Source organism: Coregonus lavaretus, assembly GCF_964263955.1.
Source record: "Coregonus lavaretus genome assembly, chromosome: 21".
Classification (NCBI taxonomy): domain Eukaryota; kingdom Metazoa; phylum Chordata; class Actinopteri; order Salmoniformes; family Salmonidae; genus Coregonus; species Coregonus lavaretus.
In genome coordinates this window covers 45,183,576-45,197,221 of record NC_140008.1, presented here as the reverse complement: position 1 = coordinate 45,197,221, position 13,646 = coordinate 45,183,576, and the positions used below count along the sequence as shown (strand labels likewise).

The 13,646-nt window shown below is 46.7% G+C and overlaps 1 pseudogene across 1 annotated transcript in view; it reads right to left on the bottom strand.

Annotated features, from left to right (window-relative positions):
* LOC311149171 (tRNA modification GTPase GTPBP3, mitochondrial-like) overlaps window positions 1-12,961 on the bottom strand; it is a 55,262-nt pseudogene extending 42,301 nt beyond the window's left edge. Inside the window, exons 1-2 of the transcript in view lie at window positions 12,909-12,961; window positions 12,212-12,322 (exon numbers count right to left, since the gene is read on the bottom strand). The product of the transcript in view is annotated as a tRNA modification GTPase GTPBP3, mitochondrial-like (transcript). The remainder of the gene's footprint in view (window positions 1-12,211; window positions 12,323-12,908) is intronic.
* Window positions 12,962-13,646: the final 685 nt, after the last annotated feature.

Here is a 13,646-nt window from a genome sequence, read left to right as displayed (position 1 = left end):
AACTATTGTTAAATGTAGATTTATATAGATTTTCATAGAAGCTTTTTAAATTGTCATTAATAGCATTGTTTCTAATTAAAGCATTTGTACCTTATCTTTTGAAATTATATGATTTATTGTTTTGTTGAATAGTCATGACTGGTTCGAGCTATCTGTCATGTCGCAAGACAACGGTGGAAAAGGATATAATTGTTACTTAACGCGGATCCAAGTTCAGTTTTGAGATCCACCGGCCTAATTGGCGTAGGATTAGCTGGATCTTTTTACAATTTTGATCTTGTCTCATCGCTGCAACTCCCCAACGGGCGGCGAAGGTCGAGTCATGCGTCCTCCGAAACATAACCGGCCAAACCGCGCTTCTTAACACCAGCCCGCTTAACCCGGAAGCCAGTGTGTCGGAGGAAACCTGCAGGCACCCGGCCCGCCATAAGGAGTCGCTAGAGTGCAATGAGCCAAGTAAAGCCCCCCCCCCGGCCAAACCGTCCCCTAACCTAACCTGGACGACGCTGGGCTAATTGTGCACCGCCCTATGGGACTCCCGATTACGGCTGTAATACAGCCCGGGCTCGAACCCGGGTCTGTAGTGATTCCTCTAGCACTGCAATGCATTGCCTTAAAACGCTGCGGCACTCGGGAGGCCCCTAGCTGGACATTTCTGACTGGTCTTGGAACTGTGACAACGGCAACCTCTCCCCACTTGGCTCGATGGGATTTGTAGTCATTTTGCCAACACAGTCAGATATATACACAGTCTTGTACCCATAACCTTTTTTAAACTGACTATCATATTTGTTGATTAAATAAGACTTTATTAGTATAATAAGTAATCCAGGAATATCACGAGTTAATTGACATGAGAGAACCTGAGAAAAATAGCAACTCGACAGAGCGCCAATGGCTACAATGAATGGCTAAATTACTTCCGGACATGAAGGGTCCACGGAGCTCCTCCTCCTCACAGCTCTATATTGTACTGTATTGTCTTTGATATGACCCTACCTTTTTGCGCTGTCAAACTGGGTCCGTACTGATACTGCACCGATATCATGTGTGTAAGGGATCGGGGGTTGGCCGGGTCTAGACAGAGTCTGACACTTCCCCGATCTACTGAGAGGGGGAGTCATCAGACTCGATCTGGTTCACCTGAGTTCTGAGCACACCTGTCCATAATTAGGGTAGGATATAAGGTGTGCTCAGAAGTTCAGTCGGTGCGAGGTATTGTTCCATTGTGACTTGCTAAGCGTTTTGTTCCGAGAGAGAGAGAGAGAGAGAGAGAGAGAGAGAGAGAGAGAGAGAGAGAGAGAGAGAGAGAGAGAGAGAGAGAGAGAGAGAGAGAGAGAGAGAGAGAGAGAGAGAGAGAGAGAGAGAGAGAGAGAGAGAGAGAGAGAGAGAGAGAGAGAGAGAGAGAGAGAGAGAGAGATTGTTGTTTTTGATTACCCGTGTATCCGACCTGTGCCTTGTTGTTTGACTCCCCGTATTGCTTAATCCTCTGCTTGTCTATCCCAGTGATTACCGTACTCTGACCCTGTGCCTGTGCCCTCGACTACTACTACGCCCGCTCCCTTGGTACCTCTGCCTGTCTCTGCCTGGCCCGGTTTTGACCACAGCCGCCCGACTACGATTAAGCTATTCCCTTGTCTGTACTCTAATAAAGCATCGCAATTCTGCGATTGGATCTTACCACTCTGTCCGAGTATTCATTACAGAATACCTCGCCTGAACCATGGATCCAGCGGAATTACAGAGGCAATGGGAGATACAGGAGAAACGGATGGATGAACTCCTGCAACTACTCAACGCTGGTGCGGCTGAAGGCACCACCCCGAGCCCGGTCAGTCCTCGTCATGCACCTCCGATTTCTCTACCGACAAGGTACGACGGGGAACCTGGCAAATGTCAGGGGTTTCTACTCCAGACGTCCCTGTATATGTCGTATAATCGTACTATGTTTTCCGATGACCGTAGCAGGGTGGATTTCATGATTTCGCTGCTAACGGGAAGAGCACTGGATTGGGCTACTGCGCTTTGGGCAGCTGAGGTCCCCGAGTTGAATGCGGAAGTTCAGTTCAAAAGACTGTTCCAAGAGGTGTTCGACCACCTAGTATCTGGGCGTAGTGTGGGGGACCAACTATGCGAACTTCAGCAGGGCCGTCGCACAGTAGCCGACTACGCTTTAGAGTTCCGTACTATAGCAGCCGGTAGCGGATGGAGCGAGACTGCTTTGCTCACCGTTTTCCGTAGAGGGCTGCGCAAAGACGTACAGACTGAGTTGGCTTGTCGAGGAGATATCACTGCGCTACATGAGTTTATCAACATCGCCATCTCTATTGATAATCTGATAGTGCAACACAAGGTATCCACAGTCCGGGAGCCCTCGGTCACTGGTCCTACGCAATCGTCAGAGCGGAGGAGAGAATCGGAGGAGGAACCTATGCAACTGGGACGGTCACCCCTACAGGGTTCGGTGAGACAACAACGTCGGCAAGACGGACTATGCCTGTATTGTGGTCAGTCGGGTCATTTCATTCGGCAATGTCCGGTACGACCAAACCGTACCCCAGAATATCGCCTCGGAACTGCCAAACCGGTGAGTGAGACTCACGTTTTCAACATCACATCTAAACAAATGTATGTGCCAGTTACCTTATCTGTTGGAGAGAGAGTGTGCAGATTGGAAGGTCTTATTGATTCCGGGGAGGCTGCCAGTTTTATGGATGTGGGTCTCGCTGAGGAATTGGGAGTTCAACTTATCCCAATTCAACCTCCCCTGCGAGTCAACGCGCTAGACGGTGAGCCCATGGGCACTGGGTTCATTACGCACCGTACCGAGGAAATAAAGTTACAAGTGGGCTCCCTGCACCATGAGAACATCATTCTGTTCGTCATCTCCACTCCACGGGAGCCGCTAGTCCTCGGCCACCCCTGGCTCGTTACCCATGATCCGGTCATCTCCTGGAGATCTGGCGATATCACGGCTTGGAGTGAGGTATGTAGGGCAGAGTGCCTCAATTTACCTTGCAAAACGTCTACTGTGGAGGATGCGCAGGGTGCGGTGTCTACTGTTGTTCCTACAGAGTACCAGGATTACGCGCAGGTGTTCTCCAAAGAGAGGGCTACCGTGTTACCACCGCATCGGGCCTGGGACTGTGCAATTGATCTGCTATCCGGGGCTACACCTCCTTGCGGAAGAATCTACCCTTTGTCACAGCCGGAACAAGAATCTATGAGCAAGTATATTGATGAGGCATTACAGCAAGGGGCCATTCGCCCATCTACGTCTCCCGCCGCATCCAGTTTTTTCTTTGTTAAGAAAAAGGATGGCGGACTACGTCCTTGTATAGACTATCGAGGTTTGAACGATATTACCATTAAAAATCGTTACCCGCTTCCTTTGATTCCAGCAGCCCTCGAGCAGGTGGGGCAGGCCTCCATCTACAGTAAACTGGGCCTCAGGAGTGCGTACAATCTGGTGCGCATTAGAGAAGGGGATGAATGGAAGACCGCCTTCATCACCCATCGAGGACATTATGAATATTGTGTCATGCCCTATGGACTTACTAACGCGCCCTCTGTGTTCCAGGCGTTCATGAACGACATTTTCAGGGACTTGATTGATCGCTTTGTTATAGTGTACATTGATGACATCCTAATCTACTCTAACTCTCTGAGTGAACATGTGTCCTATGTACGACAGGTTCTGGACCGACTCCGACAACACTCTCTGTTTGTGAAGGCCGAAAAGAGTGAATTCCATGTCACTGCGATTTCCTTCCTTGGGGCCATACTCACTCCCGACGGGGTAAAACTGGATGAATCCAAGGTACAAGCTGTACGAGACTGGCCTCAACCCCAGACGGTGAAAGAGCTCCAGAGATTCTTAGGGTTTGCCAATTACTATAGACGGTTCGTGCGTAATTTCAGCACAACCGCAGCTCCCCTGTCGGCGATGACCAGCTACAAGGGTCGTGGTCTGAAATGGACGGAGGGGGCAGTGCGGGCTTTGAGACACTGAAACAACGCTTTACCACCGCTCCCATTTTATATCAGCCGGATCCTACCTTGCCGTTTATCATGGAGGTGGACGCCTCGGAGGTTGGAGTTGGAGCCGTGCTATCCCAGCGCCAAGGTGAGCCACCCAAATCACGACCCTGTGCTTTTTTTTCTAAGAAGCTGAATCCGGCCGAGCAGAACTACGACGTGGGAAATCGGGAATTACTGTCGGTGAAGTTAGCACTGGAGGAGTGGAGACATTGGCTGGAGGGAGCAGATCATCCGTTCCAAGTGCTCACGGACCACCGCAATCTGGAGTATCTTCACAGTGCTAAACGACTGAACTCCCGACAGGCAAGGTGGTCGTTATTCTTCAACCGTTTCCAATTCACTGTCTCTTATATTCCCGGGTCCAAGAATTGTAAGGCAGACGCGCTTTCCCGACGGTTCGAGCGCGCGGAAAGACCCGTGGAACCAGAACCTATCCTCCCCATGAGTTGCCGTGCTGGTCCGGTGAGGTGGGCTATCGATGACACTATTCAGGAGAGCCTCCAAGCGGAACCAGCCCCTCCAGAAACCCCGGTGTCGAAGGTGTTTGTACCAGCTCCGCTTCGACCGCAACTGATGGAATGGTGCCACACGTCGCTAGGATCTGGTCATCCCGGAATCACTCGAACTACACGACTCATCAGTCGAAAATACTGGTGGGATTCCCTCACAGATGACGTCAGAGACTACGTATTATCCTGCCCAGTATGTGCTCAGTCCAAGGCGCCTCGAGCACTACCGGAGGGTAAGCTGATGCCATTGCCTACTCCTCAACGACCCTGGTCGCACATTGCTATGGACTTTGTTACCGATCTACCAGAATCGGAGGGCCATACTGTAATTCTCGTGGTCATCGATCGATTCTCCAAGATGTGCCGGTTGGTACCCATGACCCGTTTACCTAACGCCACTCAGATGGCTGAGACTATGTTTAACCAGGTGTTCCGGCAGTTTGGTGTTCCGGAGGATATTGTTTTTACGACCGGGGACCCCAGTTCGTATCCTGGGTATGGAAGGCCTTCTGCGAACGCTTGGGCATCTCGGTGAGCCTCACCTCCGGATATCATCCCCAGGCCAATGGGCAGACAGAACGGCTCAACCAGGAAATTGGGAAGTATCTACAGCAACAATGTTCGCAGCAGCCGCAAGAGTGGAGACGATTCCTTCCGTGGGTAGAGTATGCTCAGAACTCACTCATTCACACCTCCCTACGTCTAACGCCCTTCCAGTGTGTTCTAGGGTATCAACCACCCCTGTTCCCGTGGGATACCGCACCCGGGATGGTACCGGCGGTGGACGAGTGGTTCCGTCGGAGTGCGCAGGTCTGGGAGACGGCCCATCAACATCTCAGTCAGGCCTCACAACAGCAAAAGACCTACGCCGACCAACGCCGGAGACCTACTCCCACTTATCAACCCGGGCAACGAGTGTGGCTGTCTACCCGAGACCTGCGGTTCCGACGGAGCTGCAAGAAGCTCCAACCCAGGTACATCGGTCCTTTCAAGGTACAGAGACGTATTAACCCTGTCACCTACCGTCTGTTACTCCCTCGACACTACAGGATAAACCCTACGTTCCACGTCTCCCTGTTGAAACCTGTCCACTATAGCCCGATGTACCCCCCCATCGCTCAACAACCTACTACACCACCTTTGGAGGAGGAACAGGACACCACCTATACAGTCCACGAGATACTGGAGTCAAGACGGAGACGAGGGGGCATCGAATATCTCGTGGACTGGGAGGGATATGGACCTGAGGAACGGTCCTGGGTCCCTGCTAAGGACATACTAGATCCCGCTCTCAAGGCCACTTTCCACGCTGAACACCCAGATCATCCAGGACCCCGACCCAGAGGAAGACCACCCGGTAGAGGTAGAAGGCCGTCAGGAGCCGGCCCTGGGGAGGGGGATACTGTAAGGGATCGGGGGTTGGCTGGGTCTAGACAGAGTCTGACACTTTCCCGATCTACTGAGAGGGGGAGTCATCAGACTCGATCTGGTTCACCTGAGTTCTGAGCACACCTGTCCATAATTAGGGTAGGATATAAGGTGTGCTCAGAAGTTCAGTTGGTGCGAGGTATTGTTCCATTGTGACTTGCTAAGTGTTTTGTTCCGAGAGAGAGAGAGAGAGTTTGTTGTTTTTGATTACCCGTGTATCCGACCTGTGCCTTGTTGTTTGACTCCCCGTATTGCTTAATCCTCTGCTTGTCTATCCCAGTGATTACCGTACTCTGACCCTGTGCCTGTGCCCTCGACTACTACTACGCCCGCTCCCTTGGTACCTCTGCCTGTCTCTGCCTGGCCCGATTTTGACCACAGCCCGCCCGACTACGATTAAGCTATTCCCTTGTCTGTACTCTAATAAAGCATCGCAATTCTGCGATTGGATCTTACCACTCTGTCCGAGTATTCATTACAATGTGCAAAACTTAAAATAAATAAAATACATCTTTATTAACAAACATATTAACAAACATCAACAAGCGAAAGAGAAATAGTCACATACAAAAAATATACTTACAAACTTTTAACATTGCCAGGGATTCTACACAAACAAATCATATTCACTAATAATGCAGGTTTTTACTGCCTTTTAGTTAAAGTAGTGCCATATTGTTTAAATTCATTTATAAAATGAAAAATGTTAGGTTTTGAATCAGACCATTTGTTTTTGTGAATATGCAATTGACCTATAATTATTAGCAGTTGAATTAAATATACTACATCCTTATAAATTTACATTTACATTTACGTCATTTAGCAGACGCTTTTATCCAGAGCGACTTACAAATTAAGGTGCATTCACCCTATAGCCAGTGGGATAACCACTTTACAAATTTTTTATTATTTATTTTATTTATTTTTTCTGAAATAAATCATTATATCAAAACCATTCAATTTTATCACATGGCCTGTTTGTTTTTTAACAAAGTTCTCTATGTCAATCCAAAACATGGCCGACTCTAGACTTTTGGGGGCCCTAAGTGAGATTTGATTGGCCATGGGGTGTAGAAAAAATGTAGCAATTTTATAACAAATTTCATGCAATTCTGCCTATTTTGCCATGGGGCATAGAGACATTTTTGCCGTTTTAAAGCTAATTTCCTGCAATTATACACAGTTTGCCATGACTTATGCCATGTCAATGATATCTGAGAGAGAGTGACAAAATCAATGGGGCGCATGGAGGTCAGAGCCCCTGGGCACTTGCCCTGCGTGCCTGGTCAGTATCCAGCCATGATTACTACAAGTTTAGATAACTGGCTATACTAATTTACCAATCTAAAAATTGTAAGCTGACATGGCTAATTGAGTGACTGTCAGTGACTGACATAACAAGAGAAAAACTGCAGATGCACAACCATATTTTGAATTTACACCTTGTGTATTCTACTATTGTAACTCTCAACAGTAAATTCAGACCCTGACTGAATTCCTTATGCCTGGCCCTGATGCAAAACATTCTACTATAAATACAGGTAAAAATAAATGAAAAATTGTCTACTTCTTCAATCCACAGAAATCACAGTTATAATCAATATTCAACTTGAATCTTTCCAAAACATGTTTCACAGGATACATTCTATGTAACATTCGAAATCAAACTTCCTTTACATTTTTGCTGATACGACATTTGTTAGGAAACTTTCATGTTTTCCCCCATTGTATATCACCATAGATATTCGACCAAAAAAATCTTGTTGAGGGAAATGTAGTATCAAACAATTCTTAATCTGTTTATTACAATATTTATACATGAGGATGTTAATACTTTCAAAGAATAGATAATCATGTAAATCTATTGTACTGACATCAACGCAGAGGAATTTTTCAAAAACAATAAAGCCACCATTGGAATCGCATCAAAAACAATTGCATATTTGTTAGGGGTGATTGGAATTATAAACTTATCAAGAAATTCCCCAAATGAGAGTAACTATCCATCCTCATCCAGTAACTGACCAACCAAAATAATTGTATTCTCAAACCAATTACGAAAACAAGTGACTTATTTTTAAATTGGATATCTTTGTTGTTCCAAACAATCTAGTACAACCATATAAACTGTAATTAGGGGTTCACAAGTGAAGCTGTGAAACCTATTGTTATACTTAGATTATACAACGGGTCTAATCCTGAATGCTGATTGGTTAAAACCAAATTCCAGCAGGTGTCTATTCCACAAGTTACCACCGGCTAAATCTATGACGTTAAAATGTCTATTTACTCTGTTCCATCTGACTGCACAATCCACTGTCTCATCAGCCCAGCCAGGCAATTTATCAACTTTACCTCCACTATCGCATAGTAATGAACGTGTTGGGTGTCGGGATGAGACAGACAGGCAGGCAGCTTTTCTCTTGCCAGTTGAAATCATGAATCAGCATAATTTTTATGGATATACAGTGCCTTGCAAAAGTATTCATCCCGCTTGGCATTTTTCCTATTTTGTTGCATTACAACCTGTAATTTAAATGGATTTTTATTTGGATTTCATGTAATGGACATACACAAAATAGTCCAAATTGGTGAAGTGAAATGAAAAAAATTAAGTGTTTCAAAACATTCTAAAAAATAAATAACGGAAAAGTGGTGCGTGCATACAGTATGTACTGTCTATTTTTAGTTTAATCCTATTTTGAATTGAAATAATATATCTTGATGATATCAACAGTGAATCTATTTCGTTTTTAAGTGGATATCTCTCAACAATCATTCTCATGATAGCATATTGGTAATAATCAGTGACAAATATCAAAGCTAAGCAGGGCTGGACTTCGTTAGGTTAAAACTCTGGATGGGAGACCAAAGGGCAGCTGTAGATAGATCAATTATCCAGTAGGAGGTGCTGCCCAGCCTATAGTTATCTTTTCTGATATTGGATATAACGGTGAAGACGTGAAGTTGTTTTAAAGGACCAAATTCAACAAGGTTTGTTTATGTTGAAATTTGTTAACCATGAAAACATAATCCTGTGGTTGAAATGTCACCCTCATAACAACAGTTAGGGTTATTGACTTTTTTTTAAATCCAATGTATTTTCCTCACAGATTCTGCGTCACAATACGTTGACAAATTACATTGAAACAACGTTGATTCAACCAGTTTGTGGCCAGCAGCTATTGCCCGAGGAGAGGGAGGGACAATATTTAACCTGTGATCGTAATTATTCAGTGGGCTCCATAGAGGACAGCTGTCACCTTACTTGAGCCATCAGCACCAAGGCTTTGTCTTCATTCCTCTGACTGTATGTGTAGTAACAGCAGTCATAATTACATTTACATTTTACATTTTAGTCATTTAGCAGACGCTCTTATCCAGAGCGACTTACAGTTAGCACATACATTATTTTATCGAACCCACAACCCTGGCGTTGCAAACGCCATGCTCTACCAACTGAGCTACATCCCCTGTTGATGTATACACTGTAGTGGTACATGGCACGGCGCACCTTACATACACACACAACAGATAACAGGTTGGGGAGTTTGTCACGTGTGGAGACGGTTATTTTTTTGTTCAATTTTTTTCCTTTATTTATACAGGTAAGTCAATTAAGAATAATTCTCATTTACAATGACGACCTGTCCAACACATCAACACACAACAATTACACTATACATATCTACAGTACTAGTCAAAAGTTTGGACACACCTACTCATACAAGGGTTTTTGTTTATTTTTTAAAAATTTTTACATTGTAGAATAACAGTGAAGACAGCAACACTATGAAATAACACATATGGAATCATGTAGTAACCAAAAAAGTGTTTTTTATATTTGTGATTCTTCGAAGTAGCAACACTTTGCCTTGATGACAGCTTTGCACACGCTTGGCATTCTCTCAACCAGTTTCATGAGGTAGTCACCTGAAATGCATTTAAATTAAGAGGTGTGCCTTGTTAAAAGTTAATTAGTGGAAATTTTTTCCTTCTTAATTCGTTTGAGCCAATCAGTTGTGTTGTCATATTATGGGAAGAACAGCTCAAATAAGCAAAGAGAAATGACAGTCCATCATTACTTTAAGACATGAAAGTCAGTCAATCTGGAAAATCTCAAGAACTTTAAGTGCAGTCGCAAAAACCATCAAGCGCAATGATGAAACTGGCTCTCCTGAGGACCGCCACAGGAACGGAAGACCCAGAGTTACCTCTGCTGCAGAGAATAATTTCATTAGAGTTAACTGCACCTCAGATTGCAGCCCAAATAAATGCTTCACAGAGTTCACGTAACAGACACATCTCAACATCAACTGTTCAGAGGAGACAGAGTGAATCAGGCCTTCATGGTCGAATTGCTGCAAAGAAACCACTACTAAAGGACACCAATAAGAATAAGACACTTGCTTGGGCCAAGAAACATGAGCAATGGACATTAGACCGGTGGAAATCTGTCCTTTGATCTGATGAGTCCACATTTTTGGTTTTTGGTTCCAACCGCCGTGTCTTTGTGAGATGCAGAGTAGGTGAACGGATGATCTCCGCATGTGTGGTTCCTACCGTGAAGCATGAAGGAGGAGGAGTGATGGTGTGGGGGTGCTTTGCTGGTGACACTGTCTGTGATTTATTGATAATTCAAGGCACACTTAACCAGCATGGCTACCACAGCATTCTGCAGCGATACGCCATCCCATCTGGTTTGCGCTTAGTTGGACTATGATTTGTTTTTCAACAGGACAATGACCCAAAACACACCTCCAGGCTGTGTAAGGGCTATTTGACCAAGAAGGAGAGTGATGGAATGCTGCATCAGATGACCTGGCCTCCACAATCACCTGACCTCAAACCAATTGAGATGGTTTGGGATGAGTTGGACCGCAGAGTTAAGGAAAAGCAGCCAACAAGTGCTCAGCAAATGTTGGAACTCCTTCAAGACTGAAAAGCATTCCTCATGAAGCTGGTTGAGAGAATGCCAAGCGTGTGCAAAGCTGTCATCAAGGCAAAGGGTGGCTACTTTGAAGAATCACAAATATATCATGTTTTGGTTGCTACATGATTCCATATGTGTTATTTCATAGTTTTGATGTCTTCACTACTGTTCTACAATGTAGAAAATAGTTTAAAAAAATAAGAAAAACCCTTGAATGGGTAGGTGTGTCCAAACTTTTGACTGGTACTGTATATATACACATCATTTAAACAATACATAAAAAGCAACCACAAAACAAACACATTCTTCAGTAAAAAGGCCTGCTAACATCTGCCTGAATTGCCCTAGAGGCACCAAATCCACCAACTTTAAGGACTTTTGGAGATCATTCCACATGAGGCACAAAAAAAATTAAAAGAAGAGTTACCTAACTCGATGGATATTGAAGGGATCTCCAGGGTTAGCCATCCTTGAGTCTGGGTCTGGTAACTTATACTGTAAGTCTGAAGGTTAACAATGAGGTAAGGTATGGCAGAAGTTATTGCAAGAGGGCTTTTTAGACAAAAAGAGCGCAATGTATCAATCTATGAGACTTCAAGGAGTGCCAGCCTACTTTCTGATACAAAAGCAAAGATGTGTACTGAACCTATCACCCGCAATAAAGCACAATGTGCTATGATTGTGACGAGTACTGAGTATACGAAGAGGCAGGACGCAGACGCAGGAATTAACAAGGTCAATGTTTACTTAACAATGACAAAGAGAAATAACAAAGATAGAGTAAACGACACAGAACTAAACAATCACACACATCATACAAAACAGTCCAGGGCGAAATAGGGGTGGTGATGAGATGAGGTGCAGGTGCGCTATTTTTATTTTCTATTTTACCTTTATTTAACTAGGCAAGTCAGTTAAGAACACATTCTTATTTACAATGACGGCCTACACCGGCCAAACCCGGACGACGCTGGGCCAATTGCGCCACCCTATGGGATTAGGGTGCGTTGGGTTTCCATTCCAGTGTTGCCGAGGTGTGTGCGCTCAGACCGGTCGCTCAGTAGACGGGCGAATCAGAGCGCTGGAGGGGAGCAACGGGAGGAGATGTGACAGTAACCCCGCTGGACGTCGCCGGCCAGGAGGACGACGCCGAGGACAAGGAGCGGGCCGGTCAGGGCGGCGACGGTGGAAGTCCCGAATTAGGTTGGGGTCCAGAACGTCCCCAGCCGGAACCCAGCTCCTCTCCTCAGGACCATACCCCTCCCAGTCCACCAGGTAATGGAGCCGTCCCCCACGGAACCTGGAGTCCAGCAGATCCCTCACCGTATACACCGGACTCCCGTCAATGTCCAGGGGCGGAGGAGGCGTACCCCGGGGGATGGTATCCACCAGAGGACCAGTAACCCCCGGCCTGAGGAGAGACACATGAAAAGTGGGTGAGACACGGTAGTGAGGGGGAAGGAGCAGCTGGTACGATACCTCATTTATCTGCCAGAGGACCTTAAACGGCTCCAAAAACCGGGGGCTCAGTTTCTTGCAGGGCAGGCAGAGAGGGAGGTTTTTTGTGGACAGCCATACACAATCACCAGGCTGGAATACAGGGGCCTCACTGCGTTGGCAGTCGGCTTGGTTCTTCTGCCGACTAATGGCTCTCTGGAAATGGACATGGGCGGCATCCCAGACCTGTCCGGCCCTGTGGAACCACTCGTCGACAGCGGGCGCATCGGTCTGGCTCGGTGTCCAAGGGGCCAGGGCCGGCTGGTACCCCAGGACACACTGGAAGGGAGTGAGCCCTGTGAGGAGTGAACGAGGGAGTTCTGGGCATATTCAGCCCATGGAAGAAACCTCGCCCACTCACCCTGCCGGTCCTGACAGTGGCAACCAAGAAACCTCCCCAGCTCCTGGTTCATGCGCTCCACCTGCCCATTTGACTGAGGCCTATACCCGGAAGTGAGGCTGGCCGTGGCCCCGATCTTCTCCAGGAAAGCCTTCCACACTCGGGAGGTGAATCGGGGGCCACGGTCCAAGACGATGTCCTCCGGAGGTCCATAATGCCGGAAGACCTGTTGGAACAGGACCTCAGCGACCTGGAGAGCAGAAGGAAGATCAGTTAGTGGCAAAAAATGGCATGATTTGGAGAACCGATCTACGACCACCATGACTGTTGTGAAGTCGTCAGAACGTGGAAGGTCGGTGACAAAGTTTATGGACAGGTGTGACCAAGGTCGCTGAGGCACTGGGAGAGGAACTAGTTTGCCTGCCGGGGCGTTCCGAGGTGTCATCGTTTGGGCACATACGGAACAGGAGTTGACATAGCGGGACACATCAGAAGCAAAGGTGGGCCACCAGTACTTTTGTGATAGAGAATGCAGGGTGCGCGTAATACCGGAGTGCCCTGCCATAAGGGTGGTGTGCACCCAGATCAGGAGGCGGTCCCGGACACTGGTGGGTAAATACACACGCACCGGAGGGGCGTTTGCAGGCGCTGTGTCCTCCTGAGCCGCCAGTTGAATGTTTTCGTCCACATCCCAAACAACAGGTGCAACGATGAGAGACGAGGGCAGGATAGGGCCCCCCAGATCCTTCCTTTCTCCGGTATGGTGCATCCTGGAGAATGCGTCAGCTTTCACATTCTGGGATCCTGGGCGGTAGGACAGAATGAATTGAAATCGAGTAAGAAATTGGGCACACCTGGCTTGACGAGAGTTAATCCGTTTCGCTGCCCGTATGTGCTC